The following is a 16,974-nucleotide window of genomic DNA, read 5'->3' on the forward strand; positions in this document are numbered from 1 at the left end:
TCGTTCGGGCTTTTCCTAAGATCGTAGTTAGCATGAGAATATAGAGTAATCAGAAGGCCCCGAGGTGTGTGGGAGGACAGGAGACTTGCACAGGACTTTAATAGGCTTCCTGTATAGCAAAAGGGATCTGCGGTCAAATGAGTTTAGGAAATATAGGATTAAAGAATGTTTAACAGATGCTTTTTGCAGGACTTCTCGGAGCCTTTGAAATGCTACTGTTGATTGGGAACCTCCAAGAAGGAAGCAGAGGATGGGGTATCCCCCAGTATTATTCAGCAGGCCACAGAGCATCTCCCAGGACTTGTACCCAACGGAACCTTCTAAAATGGAGTGAAATAGTGTCTAGAGGAAGTTTCAGAGAGAGACACAAATGTCCACAGCGGCCACATCTCTGTGAGGTTTCGGGAAATTCTGCATCCTCTTCTATGAGGCCTAAATCCCCACCTGGGAACCGCCAATGAGTAAGAGAAGGGCACTGCCCAAGCTGGTGTCCACGTGGACACATGTTGTGTGAAGGTACGTATGCAACGGGAGGGGTCCGCCGGGGTCTTCTCTGGGAGTCACAGGGCTCCCAAGCACTAAAGACCCTGACACACCCCTGAGTCCCTGAGGACCCTGCCCTGTACACCCCCATTTCCATCCCTGGTCTCCACCCTTCTCCTCTGTTACAACTCCTCCCTCCCCCAACCATGTTCCAATGTGTCCCTTACACAGCTGTCTCTCAGATAAGCACACAAGTTTCTTTTACAACCACAGAGAAACATATCTGTGCTACCAGATTACCATGCAAAGCCAAAACGCTTTGAGACATCTTAGGGATTAACAGTGCCCATCCCCAGCTCCATTAAAGACCAGATTGCATTGAGCCCAGGACTCCTTGGTCCCCTTCACGAGCCCTCCTCCTCTCAGCCCTTCCTAGGAGTCAGTCTCAACCCCAGGTGCCTGCCCCAGGGCCGGGCACCTTTTTTCCAACTCCCATCACTAAATTCCACATCTCAGCACTCACTCCTTTTCTCTGACCCCAAAGCCCATCTCATCCCTTGGGCAGTGCTGTGCTCCCCAAATATGCCCTGAGGTCAACAGATCTCCCCCCCAGACTCTCAGCAAACCTCTGGAAACAGCCTCCGGGACCCAGCGCACCCACAGAAGCCCAGCATGCCAAACTTCTCCCCCCAGCACACGCTTGTCATCCAAGGACAGTGCTGGCGCCAAAGCGCTTCCTTCACATGGGGACGCAACAACGCCTGAGCGGAACCAAAACCTGCGGCAGCCCAGTAGCCCCAGGCTCACGTCTCACCTCACCATGCCCTCCTCTCACCCGCAGGCCTGCTGCCCACACCATCGCTCATCAGATTTTCTCCTTCTGGGTTGATAGGGTCCTTCACAGGCTTCTCATCAGGCTGAAAAGAAGTAAAGCATATTTTAATTCATACACTTTGGGATTCTTAAAAAAATGGGGTTTAGGGACACATAACGTTATGATCTTTGAAATCCAGCTAATCCAGCCGCCTCATTTTCCCAGAAGAGCAAACTCGGGCTGAGGGGGGTGAGGAGAGGTACAGTTCTGAGGGGAGGTATCTTCAGAAGGAAGCTTTTAAAAATGTCAGATTTTATTACTGTGAACACATGAACCCTTCCCGTGAATGTGGTTCCTGGGCATGGCTTTATGGCAGCTCAGCAATGAGACTACGTTTAGAGAGAAAACTTCCAAAACGATCACACAAACCAGCATTAACACAGAGAGCAGAACAGAAACAACACACACCGAAGTGCAGGTGTGGGACTCAGAGAGATGCCCGGAGTGGAGACTGGCACCCACAGGCAGGGCCTCCCGGCACCTCTCTGAGCTCCTGGCAGGTGAGCAGATCTGCCTTCCCAGAAGCCAACCTGTCTGCAACCCCACCCTGGGCACAGGGCTCGGAGGCAGGTCTTGGGCTTCCACTGGGACCCAGAGACACTTGGTGCCAGGGCCAGGGAAGCACCAAGTCTCCGCTCCCGCCCTGCTTGTGTGCTGTATGCAAACGCTTAATGATCTCACCTCACTCCCAGGTGATGCTGCTGGACAGTCCTCCCCTGGCCAGCCTGTCTAGCTGCCCTGACCTTGACAACCACAGCAAAGCTGAGAAGACACACACACACACACACACACACACACACACACACACACACACACAGAATTCATTCACCCTGCCTGAATTTGCCAGGACAGCTCCACATGGGACGTCGTAACAAGGTCCAGGACAGAGACACGATGGGTGCTGAGTACCAGCTCCCCACAGCACCTTGGCCCCTTAGCAAGGAGGAAAGGAGCCGCTGAGGTTCTGGAGAGTTCACCCCACGCCCAGCACCCTGAGTGCCCTTCTCTCTTAGTGTGTACATAGCCTGCTGGGGGAAGCCAGAGACATGCATGAAAGAGCAGCATGAGGGTCTCTATGGGTCCCTAGCCACCGAAATGCATGAGTCATGCAGAGGTCGATGGCCACAGGAGGTCAGTGAGGGATATTAGGGACCAAGAAAATTTAAGGAAAGGAGGCTACAAAATGGGCTAACTGGAAAGGAGAATGTTGTGAACGGGTCGTTCCAAATGGGGGAGCAGTGAGAGCCAGGGGGCGGAGGTAGAGGTGCAGATGGGCAGGAGCATGGGCCGCAGTGCAGGAATCTGGGAGCCCAGCCCTGCCCCAAGGCCAAGGTGAAGAGGGGGCCTCCGCTTCCTCCTCCCACGGCCCACTGCGAACCCCTCAGCTGGCATTTCCTCCTTCTCCCCCAACCCCAAAATATTTCCCCTTCTCAAAATGACTACTTTGCAGCAGTTTCTTGAGGGGCTTTTAACAGCCTTTGAAATATAAGCCTGGGGCTGCAAACGCCGCCCGGCCAATTTGCTGGAACACTTCACCTCACCAGAAATTCCTTCTAAAATGACTTTTCTTCTTCCACCACAAACAGAGTCTTTGGAGCAATGGGCTTTTTAATCATCAATTATAAGTCTTTTTATTTTTTTAACATCTTTACTGGAGTATAATTGCTTTACAAAGTTGTGTTAATTTAGGCTGTATAACAAAGTGAATCAGCTATATGCATACATCTATCCCCATATCCCCTCCCTCTTGAGCCTCCGTCTCACCCTCCCTATCCCACCCCTCTAGGTGGTGACAAAGCACGGAGCTGATCTCCCTGTGCTATGCGGATGCTTCCCACTAGCTATCTATTTTACGTTTGGTACTGTATATATGTCCATGCCACTCTCTCACTTCATCCCAGCTTATCCTTCCCCCTCCCCGTGTCCTCAAGTCCCTCGTCTACATCTGCGTCTTCATACCTGTCCAGCTCCAAGTTCTTCAGAACCATTTTTTTTTTGAGATTCCATATATATATATGTGTTAGCATACGGTATTTGTTTTTCTCTTTCTGACTTACTTCACTCTGTATGACAGACTCTAGGTCCATTCACCTCACTACAAATAACTCAATTTCGTTTCTTTTTATGGCTGAGTAATATTCCGTTGTATATATGTGCCACATCTTCTTTATCCATTCATCCGATGAGGGACACTTAGGTTGCTTCCATCTCCTGGCTATTGTAAAGAGAGCTGCAATGAACATTGTGGTGCATGACTCTTTTTGAATTATGGTTTTCTCAGGGTATATGCCCAGTAGTGGGATTGCTGGGTCATATGGTAGTTCGATATTTAGTTTTTTAAGGAACCTCCATACTGTTCTCCATAGTGGCTGTATCAATCTACATTCCCACCAACAGTGCAAGAGTGTTCCCTTTTCTCCACACCCTCTCCAGCATTTTTTGTTTATAGATTTTTTGATGATGTCCATTCTGACCAGTGTGAGGTGATACCACTTTGTAGTTTTGATTCACATTTCTCTAATGATTAGTGATGTTGAGCATCCTTTCATGTGTTTGTTGGCAATCTGTATATCTTCTTTGGAGAAATATCTGTTTAGGTCTTCTGCCCATTTTTGCATTGGGTTGTTTGTTTTTTTGATATTGAGCTGCATGAGCTGCTTGTAAATTTTGGAGATTAATCCTTTGTCAGTTCCTTCATTTGCAAATATTTCCTCCCATTCTGAGGGTTGTCTTTTCATCCTGTTTATGGATTCCTTTGCTGTGCAAAAGCTTTTAAGTTTCATTAAGTCCCATTTGTTTATTTTTCTTTTTATTTCCATTACTCTAGGAGGTGGATCAAAAAGGATCTTGCTGTGATTTATGTCATAGAATGTTCTGCTTATGTTTTCCTCTAAGTGTTTTATAGTGTCTGGCCTTACATTTAGTTCTTTAATCCATTTTGAGTTTATTTTTGTGTATGGTGTTAGGGAGTGTTCTAATTTCATTTTTTTACATGTAGCCGTCCAGTTTTCCCAGCACCAATTATTGAGGAGACTGTCTTTTCTCCATTGTATATTCTTGCCTCCTTTATCAAAGATAAGGTGACCGTATGTGCGTGGGTTTATCCCTGGGCTTTCTATCCTGTTCCATTGGTCTATTTTTCTGCTTTTGTGCCAGCACCATACTGTCTTGATTACTGTAGCTTTGTAGTATAGTCTGAATTCAGGGAGCCTGATTCCTCCAGCTCCGTTTTTCTATCTCAAGATTGCTTTTGCTCTGTGGGGTCTTTTGTGTTTCCATACAAATTGTGAAACTTTTTGTTCTAATTCTGTGAAAAATGCCATTGGTAGTTTGGTAGGGATTGCACTGAATCTGTAGATTGCTTTGGGTAGTATAGTCATTTTCACAATGTTGATTCTTCCCATCCAAGAATATGGTATATCTCTCCATCTGTTTGTATCATCTTTAATTTCCTTCATCAGTGTCTTATAGTTTTCTGCATATGGGTCTTTTGTCTCCTTAGGTAGGTTTATTCCTAGGTATTTGATTCTTTTCATTGCAATGGGAAATTGGAGTGTTTCTTTAATTTCTCTTTCAGATATTTCATCATTAGTGTATAAGAATGCAAGAGATTCCTGTGTATTAATTTTGTATCCTGCTACTTTACCAAATTCATTGATTAGCTCTAGTAGTTTTCTGGTGGCATCTTTAGGATTCTCTCTGTATAGTATCATGTCATCTGCGTACAGTGACAGTTTTACTTCTTTTCCGATTTGGAGTCCTTTTATTTCTTTTTCTTCTGTGATTGCTGTGGCTAACACTTCCAAAACTATGTTTAATAATAGCGGTGAGAGTGGGCAACCTTGTCTTGTTCCTGATCTTAGTGGAAATGGTTTCAGTTTTTTCCCACTGAGAATGATGTTGGCTCTGGGTTTGTCATAAAAGGCCTTTATTATTTTGAGGTAGGTTCCCGCTTTGCCTCCTTTCTGGAGAGTTTTTATCATAAATGGGTGTTGAATTTTGTCAAAAGCTTTCTCTGCATCTATTGAGATTATCATATGGTTTTTATCCTTCAGTTTCTTAATATGGTGTATCACATTGATTGATTTGCATACATTGAAGAACCCTGCATTCCTGGGGTAAACTCCATTTGATCATGGTGTATGATCCTTTAATGTGCTGTTGGATTCTGTTTGCTAGTATTTTGTTGAGGATTTTTGCATCTGTGTTCATCAGTGATATTGGCCTGTAGTTTTCTTTTTTTGTGACATCTTTGTCTGGTTTTGGTATCAAGGTGATGATTGCCTCATAGAATGAGTTTGGAAGTGTTCCTCCCTCTGCTATATTTTGGAAGAGTTTGAGAAGGATAGGTGTTAGCTCTTCTCTAAATGTTTGATAGAAATCGCCTGTGAAGCCATCTGGTTTCGGGCTTTGTTTCTTGGAAGATTTTTTTTTTCTTTTCCTTTTTGTGGTACGCGGGCCTCTCACTGTTGCGGCCTCTCTCGTTGCAGAGCACAGGTTCTGAACGCGCAGGCTCAGCGGCCATGGCTCACAGGCCCAGCCACTACACGGCATGTGGGATCCTCCCAGACCGGGGCACGAACCCGTGTCCCCTGCATCAGCAGGCAGACTCCCAACTGCGCCACCAAGGAAACCCCTCTTGGAAGATTTTTAATCACAGTTTCAATTTCAGTGCTTGTGATTGGCCTGCTTATATTTTCTATTTCTTCCTGGTTCAGTCTTGGAAGGTTGTGCTTTTCTAAGGACTTGTCCATTTCTTCCAGGTTGTCCATTTTATTGGCATATAGTTGCTTGTAGTAATCTCTCATGATCCTTTGTATTTCTGCAGTGTCAGTTGTTACTTCTCCTTTTCATTTTCTATTCTGTTGATCTGAGTCTTCTCACTTTTATTCCTGATGAGCCTGGCTAATGATTTATCAATTTTGTTTATCTTCTCAAAGAAACAGCTTTTAGTTTTATTGATCTTTGCTACTGTTTCCTTCATTTCTTTTTCATTTATTTCTGATCTAATCTTTATGATTACTTTCCTTCTGCTAACTTTGGGGTGTTTTGGTTCTTCTTTCTCTAATTGCTTTAGGTGTAAGGTTAGGTTGTTTATTTGAGACTTTTCTTGTTTCTTGAGGTAGGATTGTATTGCTATAAACTTCCCCCTTAGAACTGCTTTTGCTGCATCCCATAGGTTTTCATTGTCCCATCGTGTTTTAATTGTCATTTGTTTCTAGGTATTTTTTTGACTTCCTCTTTGATTTCTTCAGTGATCTCTTGGTTACTTAGTAGCATATTGTTTAGCCTGCATGTGTTTGTATTTTTTACAGTTTTTTTCCCATAATTGATATCTAGTCTCATAGCATTGTGTTCAGAAAAGATACTTGATATGATTTCAATTTTCTTCAATTTACCAAGGCTTGATTTGTGACCCAAGATATGGTCTATCCTGGAGAATGTTCCATGAGCACTTGAGAAGAAAGTGTATTCTGCTGTTTTGGGATGGAATGTCCTATAAATATCAATTAAGTCCATCTGGTTTAATGTGTCATTTAAAGCTTGTATTTCCTTATTAATTTTCAGTTTGGATGATCTTTCCATTGGTGAAAGTGGGGTGTTGAAGTCCCCTACTATTATTGTGTTACTGTCGATTTCCTCTTTTATGGTGGTTAGCATTTGCCTTATGTATTGAAGTGCTCCTATGTTCGGTGCATAAATATTTACAATTGTTATATCTTCTTCTTGGATTGATCCCTTGATCATTATGTAGTGTCCTTCTTTGTCTCTTGTAACAGTCTTTATTTTAAAGTCTATTTTATCTGATATGAGAATTGCTACTCCAGCTTTCTTTTGATTTCCACTTGGAAGGAATATCTTTTTCCATCCCCTCACTTTCAGTCTGTATGTGTCCCTAGGTCTGAAGTGGATCTCTTGTAGACAGCATGTATATGAGTCTTGTTTTGGATCCATTCAGCCAGTCTTTGTCTTTTGGCTGGAGCATTTAATCCATTTACATTTAAGGTAATTATCGATATGTATGTTCCTATTACCATTTTCTTAATTGTTTTGTGTTTATTTTTGTAGTCTTTTCCTTCTCTTGTGTTTCCTGCCTAGAGAAGTTCCTTTAGCCTTTGTCATAAAGCTGGTTTGGTGGTGCTGAATTCTCTTAACTTTTGCTTGTCTTTAAAGGTTTTAATTTCTCCATCGAATGTGAATGAGATCCTTGCTGGGTAGGGTAATCTTGGTTGTAGGTTTTTCCCTTTCATCACTTTAAAATGTCCTGCCACTCCCTTCTGGCTTACAGATGTTCTGCTGAAAGATCAGCTGTTAACCTTATGGGGATTCCCTTGTATGTTATTTGTTGCTTTTCCCTTGCTGCTTTTAATATATTTCCTTTGTATTTAATTTTTGATAGTTTGATAAATATGTGTCTTGGCATGTTTCTCCTTGGCTTTATCCTGTATGGGACTCTCTGCGCTTCCTTGATTGACTATTTCCTTTCCCGTGTTAGGGAAGTTTTCAGCTATAATCTCTTCAAATATTTTCCCAGTCCCTTTCTCTTTCTCTTCTTCTGGGACCCCTATAATTCGAATGTTGGTGCATTTAATATTGTCCCAGAGGTCTCTGAGATGGTCCTCAATTCTTTTCATTCTTTTTCTTTATTCTGCTCTGTGGTAATTATTTCCTCTATTTTATCTTCCAGGTCACTTATCCGTTCTTCTGCCTCAGTTATTCTGCTATTTCATTTATTGTGTCATTCATCACTGTTTGTTTCCTCTTTAGTTCTTCTAGGTCCTTGTTAAACGTTTCTTGCATTTTCTCCATTCTGTTTCCAAGATTTTGGATCATCTTTACTATCATTACTCTGAATTCTTTTTCAGGTAGACTGCCTGTCTCCTCTTCATTTGTTAGGTCTGGTGGGTTTTTATGTTGCTCCTTCATCTGCTGCATATTTCTCTGTCTTCTCATTTTGTTTAACTTTCTGTGTTTGGGGTCTCCTTTATGCAGGCTGCAGGTTTGTAGTTCCCGTTGTTTTTGGTGTCTGCCCCCAGTGGGTGAGGTTGGTTCAGTGGGTTGTGTAGGCTTCCTGGTGGAGGGGACTGGTGCCTGTGTTCTGGTGGGTGTGGTTGGATCTTGTCTTTCTGGTGGGCAGGGCCACGTCCGGTGGTGTGTTTTGAGGTGTCTGTGACCTTATTATGATTTTAGGCAGCCTCTCTGCTAATGGGTGGGTTTGTGTTCCTGTCTTACTAGTTGTTTGGCACTGGAATTTGCTGGCAGTTGGGCAGTGCTGGGTCTTAGCATTGAGACAGAGATCTCTGGGAGACCTCTCACCAATTGATATTATGTGGGGCTGGGAGGTCTCTGGTGGTCCAGTGTCCTGAACTCTCCCACCTCAGAGGCTCAGGCCTGAGTCCAGGCAGGAGCACCAAGACCCTGTCAGCCACATGGCTCAGAAGAAAAGGGAGAAAAAAGGAAAGAAAAAAAAATTAAAAATAAATTTAAAAAAGAAAAAAGTTATTAAAATTAAAAAATAAAAAAATAATATAATGATAAAAAAAGAAGAGAGCAACAAAACCAATAAACAAATCCACCAATTATAACAAACACTAAACTAAGATAAACATAAAAATCAGAAACAAATCAGTCACAGACAGCAAACCCCAAGTCTACAGTTGTTCCCAAAGTCCACCACCACAATTTTGGGACAATTTGTTGTCTAGTCAGGTATTCCACTGATACAGGGTACATGAAGTTGACTGTGGGAATTTAATCTGCTGCTCCCGAGGCTGCACAGAGAAATTGCCCTTTCTCTTCTTTGTTCGCACCGCTCCTGGGGCTCAGCTTTGGTTTTGGCCCCTCCCCTGTGTGTAGGTCGCCCTCAGGCCTCTGTTCCCACCCAGACAGGAGGGGGTTAAAGCAACAGCTGATTAGGGGCTCTTGCTCATTCAGGCTGTGGGGAGGAAGGGATAGAGTACTTATAATCAGAATGCAGGGCGAGCCTGTGGTGGCAGAGGCCAGCATGACGTTGCAACAGCCTGGGGCACGCTGTGTGTTCTCCCAGGGAAGTTGTCCCTGGATCACGGGACCCTGGCAGTGGCGGGCAGCACAGGCTCCCGGGGGTGGGGCGTGGGGGGGTGGGGTGTGGATAGTGACCTGTGCGTGCACACAGGCTTCTTGGTGTCTGCATCAGCAGCGTTGGCATCTCATGCCCATCTCTGGGGTCTGAGCTCAGAGCTGTGGCTGGCACCCGTCTCTGAAGCTAGTTTAGGCAGTGCTCTGAATCCCCTCTCCTCACACACCCCGAAACAATGGTCTCTTGCCTCTTAGGCAGTTCCAGACATTTTTCTGGACTCCCTCCCGGCTAGCTGTGGTGCACTAGCCCCCTTCAGGCTGTGTTCACGCCGCCAACCCCAGTCCTTTCCCTGGGATCTGACCTCCGAAGCCCGAGCCTCAGCTCCCAGCCCCCACCCGCCACGGCGGGTGAGCAGACAAGCCTCTCGGGCTGGTGAGTGCTGGTCAGCAGCAAGCCTCTGAGCGGGAATCTCTCTGCTTTGCCCTCTGCACCCCTGTTGCTGCGCTCTCCTCCGCGGCTCCAAAGCTTCCCTCCCACCCACCCCCCCATCTCCGCCAGTGAAGGGGCTTCCTAGTGTGTGGAAACTTTCCTCCTTCACAGCTCCCTCACAGGTGTTGTCCCTATTCTTTTGTCTCTGTTTTTTCTTTTTTCTTTTGCCCTTCCCAGGTACATGGGGGGTTTCTTGCCTTTTGGGAGGTCTGAGGTCTTCTGCCAGCGTTCAGTAGGTGTTCTGTAGGAGTTGTTCCACGTGTAGACGTATTTCTGATGTATCTGTGGGGAAGAAGGTGATCTCCACATCTTACTCCTCCAGCATCTTGAAGGTCCCACTATAAGAAGTTTTAAAAGTCACTTTTAGAAGGCTGTCACAGCGAGCCTGCTCAGCTATTTTCTCTATTCCCAACGGACTGCCTGGTGGTGACAGGAAGCATGTACCAGCGGGAGGCGGGTGGGTGGGAGCAGCCATCATCCATCACCCAGCGACAGGCCCCTGATGCCTGGGGGGTCCTCAGAGCACACATCTGCAGCCTGGGCAGCACAGGCATAATTTATCACAGGCAGGTTGTCGCCTGCACCCCTTCGGGTTTATCTGTTTGCTGGCTGCTTCTCCTCTCACTGACCTCCAAATGCTCCGTTCCTGGGGACCCGGGTCTGGTCTCAACGCCACACACAGGCGCCGACATCCATGACTTCACTCACCATCTCTGGGCTGAGAGCTCCCGCACTTGTGTCTCCAGCCCAGACTCATATATCCAACTGCTTCCCTGATATCTCCTCCAACTCAAAATGTCCAAGACAGAATACGTGTGCCTGTGTGTATTTCCCCCAAAGGCACCTCAGCTAATGGCACCACCATCCCCCAAGGCTGCAGCCTTGCAGCCATCCTTATTCTCTTTCTCCTCATCACCACACCCCATCCAGCTCTACCCACGAGTTTGCCTGCCTTTACCTCCAAACTACACCATGAATCCAGCCCTCGGTCCCACCTCCACTGCTAATAGCCTCTTCCAAGCACCGCCATCTCTCCTCACCCGGCAGCCTCCCTCTCTGCTTCAAATGCAGCCAGGGAAGCAGCCCTGCAATTAGCATAATTACAGCAGCGTCCCCACCCACTGCCAGCCCGGCCTTGACTTGAGAGGTTCAAGTGCAGTTGGGGGAATGCCCTCCCCACTGCCAGGTGATGTGAGGGGGGCAGCACTTAAAGGGGGCATGAGGGAGCTGGACAGCGGCCTCTCGTGCTCATAGCGGAGGGCTCTGGTAGAATGGAATCAAGGTCCTATTCCCAGGTAAACTGGGGGTGGCAATGGAGACCCTACCACCAGTCTGGCCTTCAGGCCCTCAAATATTTCCCCTTCCAGCCTATTCACCCAGCCCTGCCAGCAGGAGCCCCACTTTCCCTGCTCAGAGCCCTGGCATCCAAACACACTTCCCCATTCCCTACCCTTTTAGCCTCGTCAAAATCCAAAATCCAGCCATGCTTCAGCTCTCAGCTTAATGTCCCCTTCTCAAGGAACCTCCCTGCCCCAGAGCCAGGTCAGTCTTATCACCCCATGCTTCCCCCTTGGAGCATGTATCCCATCACCCCTGAGTAATGGATTCATCAACTGGGTGTTGTTTTTGCTTTGTTGATTATTTCATTTAGCTGACTTTAAGTTTGGTGAGGGCCAGGACTGAGCTTGTTTTGTTGATCCCAGGGCCTTTCACACACTAGGTTCTCAGTAAATATTGACTGAATAGATGCATAATTCAGCATTTTCTAAGTAGGAGCCCAAGGAATCAAGACAGAAAGACGAGAGAGAGAGAGAGCACTTGGATCATTCCTGAATGGGGTACATTTCACCTTAAAACCCATGCAGCTGAAAAGCCTAGTTATTTTCAAACAAGGTATCCAGGGAAAGACCAAATATGGCATTTAAAAATAAGTACATGGCAAATGCAACATAACTGAGGGGAGCAAGGAGCTTTGCTACACCCCAGGGAGAAGTCCAGCTGCTGGACAGTCACACCCGCTGGACACTTGCCAGCTCTCCCAGAGCTAAGGAAGGGTCCGGCTGGATGCTCAGGTATGTGCAAGATGGTGCCAACCAAACTGAGGGCTCTCATGTGGCATTTCTTCTCTGCCTGGAGTCACCATCATCCCAGCCCAGGCTTCTTCCTTTTCTCTTTAGTTCTAGGAATATGTTGCTTTCACTACAATTTTTACTCCTTGGGGAATCATCCCTCCTGCTCTCCATGTGGTACTGTGAGGCTATTCATGACAGTTCCCCTCCCCGAGCCCCAGCCTCTGGCCACAGACGTGCGCAGGTGTGTCAAGCCAAAACAGGTACAACACCATGTCCCCTTAAACACAGTAATTGGTCCAGGTGGACACCTGACCCAGCAAGCCCAATCATTTTCAGGTTTATATATCCGTACACAGAGAGGAAACTTACCTTCCACTGACTCACCAAGCTAGGATCATGTGAGCCTAGAGATGCTAGTAGCACTTTTCCCTGACTATGTGAAGGAAGCCCATCTACAGCAGGAGAGAATGAGATCCACACTTGAATGAACATCAGAGAGAGCAGAGCCAAGAGAGGGAGAAGGTGGGAGAAAGAGAATCATTTCTGCTGCTAAATCCAGCCTTGCCTGAAGGCAGACACCCCTGAATTTCTCAGTTACATGAGTCAATAAACATCCTTTTTGGCTCAAGTAGGTTTGCCTATCATTTACAATCAAGCGTGTAGATGAATATAGCCCTCATCATTGGGAGCTCCCACGATTAACCCCTGTGTCCATGAACAAACTTGTCTCTTCCAACTCCGGGCCAAGTGTCTAAGATTATAGTCTGAGAGGAAGAGCTGGCCATGCCTGGCCAGTAGGCCAGAGAAGAGAAACCCCGGCTGGGTCCAGGCTCCATGCCTCAGCTCAGTCCCCAGAGATGCAGCTCCCCTCCAGGCCTCATGTTTCTCCACCATGGACTTCAGAAGCTCTAAACACAAGAGCTGTTATTTCTACTTCCCAGGCCCAGGAGCACTTTCTGGAGTCCCAGCCCCTCTCTCCTAAATGGAAGTAAATCCTCTGGAAGCCCACCACTCAGCCCACTCTTAGGGGCAGAAATGTGGTCTTTCTGGGTGGAATAGAAATGCCCCTCTGAACGGTGCTCCCAGCCACACTTTGTTATTTCAATAAACATGTTCAGCTCCTATTCTGTGCCAGGCACCGTGCTAGGCTTTGGGGCTACAAAGACCCTGTATCAAATGGTCTACTGTCTACATGGTATCATTGTGGCCCCTTCTACACTCTCTCCTGAATCACAGGAGAATCCCAGAGTCCCTTGTCCACAGGGTTGCAGTTAGATTCTGCCAGCAAGAGCCACTCATGTGAGATCCAGAAGGCTAAGGAGAGGTAGAAGCCATGCTTTTCACGTAGCAGCAGCTGGGAGCAGGTGACCTGAGGTTTCGTCACTAGCTTCCAGGTTTGCTCTGAGAATCTCCTACTCCAATGCTATAGGTGGCTGAGACCATCATCCACAGCATCCCGTGAGATTTCTATACTTTCAAATTCCTGAATGTGAACTTTTTGACCTTTGCTTCCCCCCGCCCCACCTCCAACAACTGCGTGAGGCCCTAAATCCCTACAGTTGACCACTTTCTGCTCAAAATGCCTAATGCAGCTCCTATTTTTTTGTTTCTTCTAAAGGACCTTGCCTTCATCCTAGGTAAAGGCAGCAAGACCAAAGCTGTCCCGCAGCCACCCAGATGAAGAGCTGGGCTGTCCTGGCACTGTTAAGAAAAGTCCTTGTCTCTAAAGCCTTGCCTGGCCATATTGTCCTGGGGGCCTGCTGGACACTAGACCATGGTTCTAGTGTAGTACCTAGTATATCATGGTGAATCAGCTCAGCCGAGGATTATATGGCCATCGAAAACATGGATCGCACCAGACAAAAATAAGTGACCTTAGACTGGTGGGTATACTAGGGTTGAAAACACACACAAACACACATACACACACACACACACATGCACACACATATATACAGTAAAACTGTATCTCCTTCCCTTAGACATTGAAAGGGTAAGATGAAACAATCCATAACAGGAATAAAACAGTCTGACCCATAATTAACTGCTCATCTATGTGATATCTAGAAAGGGGCCCAGGGGAGCCATTAATGCCGGCACCAGTCACCCACTGTTATCTGTGTGCAGCCCTCCTGGACGGGGGCTTCCCAACTCTCTCCTTGACTCTCAGGAACGCTCCTGTTGGGACCCTCTTATGACATTCAGAGGGCCTTTCTCTTAATCCCACCTCTCTCTGAGTCCCAACCCCACTGCCTCCTTGGTTTCTTAATTCCCTCTGCTCGCCCCTCCTAGAACCCCACTTTTGGCCCCCTTGGTCTTCAGACTCAGTATTCCGTCATCCTGCTCCCACATCTGCCGCCATTTCCCATCAAGCTTGAGAATGCGTCAGAGCCAGGCCCCCGGAGAGAGAATGAAGGAAACCCTGGTTTTCCCATCAAATATCCAGCAAACACCCAGGCCCCCACTCTGCCAAGGAGTCTGCCCTGGGCCCAGCGCTGCATGCTATTTGCAGAAAGAGTGCCTGCCTCCATTCTCCCCCTGAGGTCTCCCAGCTCAGTGTATGCCCCAGAAAGGAGGTGTGTGCCACTCTCCAGCCGGAGCGGATGAGAATAGCAAACAGAAAAACCAGCCTTCCACACATGCATATGGAAAAACACAGGCAAAATGTTCACTGTTATATCAGGGTGGTAAGATGGTAGAGTTGTTTTTTAGAATTCCCCATTATTATTTTCTCAGTAAAAAAGAAAATAAAGTATAAAGAGATCATTAGCTCTCTCAGGTCTTCCTTAAATGGGTGCTGAAATTAGCCCACACAGTACTGTGGGAGCAGCGCTTCCCCATCCTCTCTTTGTTTGAATAGTTGTCCCACTTTCAGAATGCCCTTGACCTACTCTCCACTCAGTTCTCCCAACAGACTTGAGAGTTCCACGGCACCGTTATCTGAGCACTGTTTTGTGTTCTATCAGAAACATTCAACCACGTGCAGGCTGTGGGTGTGACCCGTGCCCAACCCTCAGTTCCCACCAGATTTCCTAGCTCAAGGTCCCTACTCTGAATCTCGACATTATGATCTCCATGGGGCAGAATGTGCAAACCAAGTTAACATCCCCATGGGGACTGGAGTCCAGGCCTCCCGATCCATCCCCCAGTAGGAAGGCCCTCTCCAGGTCACCAAGTTGCCTACATCCCCATGTATGTTACACAGTCTAATGAAATTTGCTGGAATCTCCCCAGCCAATATTGCCAACTTTTCTTTTATCTTCTGTTCTAAAAACCTGTCAAACACATCATCTCTGCCCCACAAAACAAATTTATTTTTTGAGTCATGCAGGAAAGAAATTGACGTTGAAATGCTGTGAGGGTAGAGGGTTTTGTCTTGGTGTCAGGCATCTGTGAAACCTAATGCAGCCATTCTTTGACAACATTATCTGTGTTTGGCTAATTTGGTGGAGCAGACAACGTGCTCTATTGAGCAGGAAGGATAGAACACACGGTCCTACAAAAGCAGAGAGTTGGCCCATTGTGGATAATTTTCTTCCACTGTTCATCCCGCAGATAGGCACTCAATTACAGACACGTTCACAGGTAAATTTCCATTCAGTCTTTTATCACCTCCACACATTCATTTCATCACATTCATTTTATCAATAAAATAGTCATTTTCAAAATAGCTTGAAGCAGAGATGTGTGTCAGTAAACAAAGGGCAGGCTTCCCTATCACAGTATATTTTGTCCTGATTATTTTTTCTTTTACCCCTTAGAAATCTCTGTGGCTAATTCACTCTTTTGGTCCCCTCTTGCCAACTTTTTTCCTATGAATGCAGCCCAGGCTGGTTCTCAAATGAGCAGTAGCAATAGTAAACCTTTCCTAAGCTCCATGTTCAAGGGCCTGTTCCCAGGGCTGAGGCTAGGTGGAGGGGATAAGAAGCACCCCTGTTGCTGAGGAATCCAATCAAATGAAAGCAGAGCCAGGCAGCCCAAGCAATGGGACCACAGAGCTGACAGGTGGTCTGCCAAAGGTGGCCATGCAGGACAGGGACGGAGGCCCTGGGCAGCAGCAGGCATGGCTCACTGACCAAAGGCATGGGCGTCTGAATGCCCCAGGACCACTAAGAGAACTGCCCACAGAGCCAGACCCCAAGAGTCAGCTCAGCATATTTACCAAGCTCCAACTTTGTACAAGGTCTGATGCTGGGTACCGAAGGGGCAAGGATGAATCAGCCAGGATCCCAGCCTCTGAGAAGCTGTCCTACAGAAAGAAATCAAGGCGAGGAAGCATCACTTCTGCCACAAACTCAGGTTAAAACTGGGACTCGGACCCTGGAAGGTTTTTCTTCCAGGATGAAGCACTACTTGAAAGATCCATGCCAAGGGGATGGTTCTAGAAAATCCTGGCCAGCTCCATTATGAGCAGCACATAGTCACACAGCAGGTTCACAGCAAGCCTATGACATCAAGCGTCAGGGAAGCCAAGTGTGATGGTTAATTTTATGTGTCAACTTGGCTAGACCACAGTACCCAGATATTTGGTCAAACACTATTCTAGATGTTTTGTGAAGGTATTTCCTAGATGAGATTATCATTTAAATCAGTGGACTCTGAGTAAAGCAGATTACCCTTCATGACATAGGTGGGTCTCATCCAATCAACTGAAGACCTAAGTAGAAAAAGAATAAGCTCCCCTGAAAAGAGGCAATTCCAAAGGCAGACAGTCTTTGGACTCAAACTGCACTATCAACCCTTCCCTGGGTGTCCAGTCTGCCAGCCCATCCTGCATATGTAGACGTGCCAGCCTCCACAATCACAAGAGCCAGTCAAATCCTTAAAATAAATGTCTAGGGAGCTGAGCTGATCTCTCTCACCTAATACAAAACTCCATTGCAATAGCCCCTTGAAAAAAATCTGCTTACCCTCTTTAAAATATACATAATAAATGAGTGGATGGATGGATGGATGGTTGGTTGGATGGATGGATGGATGGATGGATGGATGGATGG

The sequence above is a fragment of the Monodon monoceros genome, unplaced genomic scaffold (assembly GCF_005190385.1).
Source record: "Monodon monoceros isolate NGI ecotype Baffin Bay Population unplaced genomic scaffold, NGI_Narwhal_1 Super_Scaffold_12, whole genome shotgun sequence".
Taxonomy (NCBI): Eukaryota; Metazoa; Chordata; class Mammalia; order Artiodactyla; family Monodontidae; genus Monodon; species Monodon monoceros.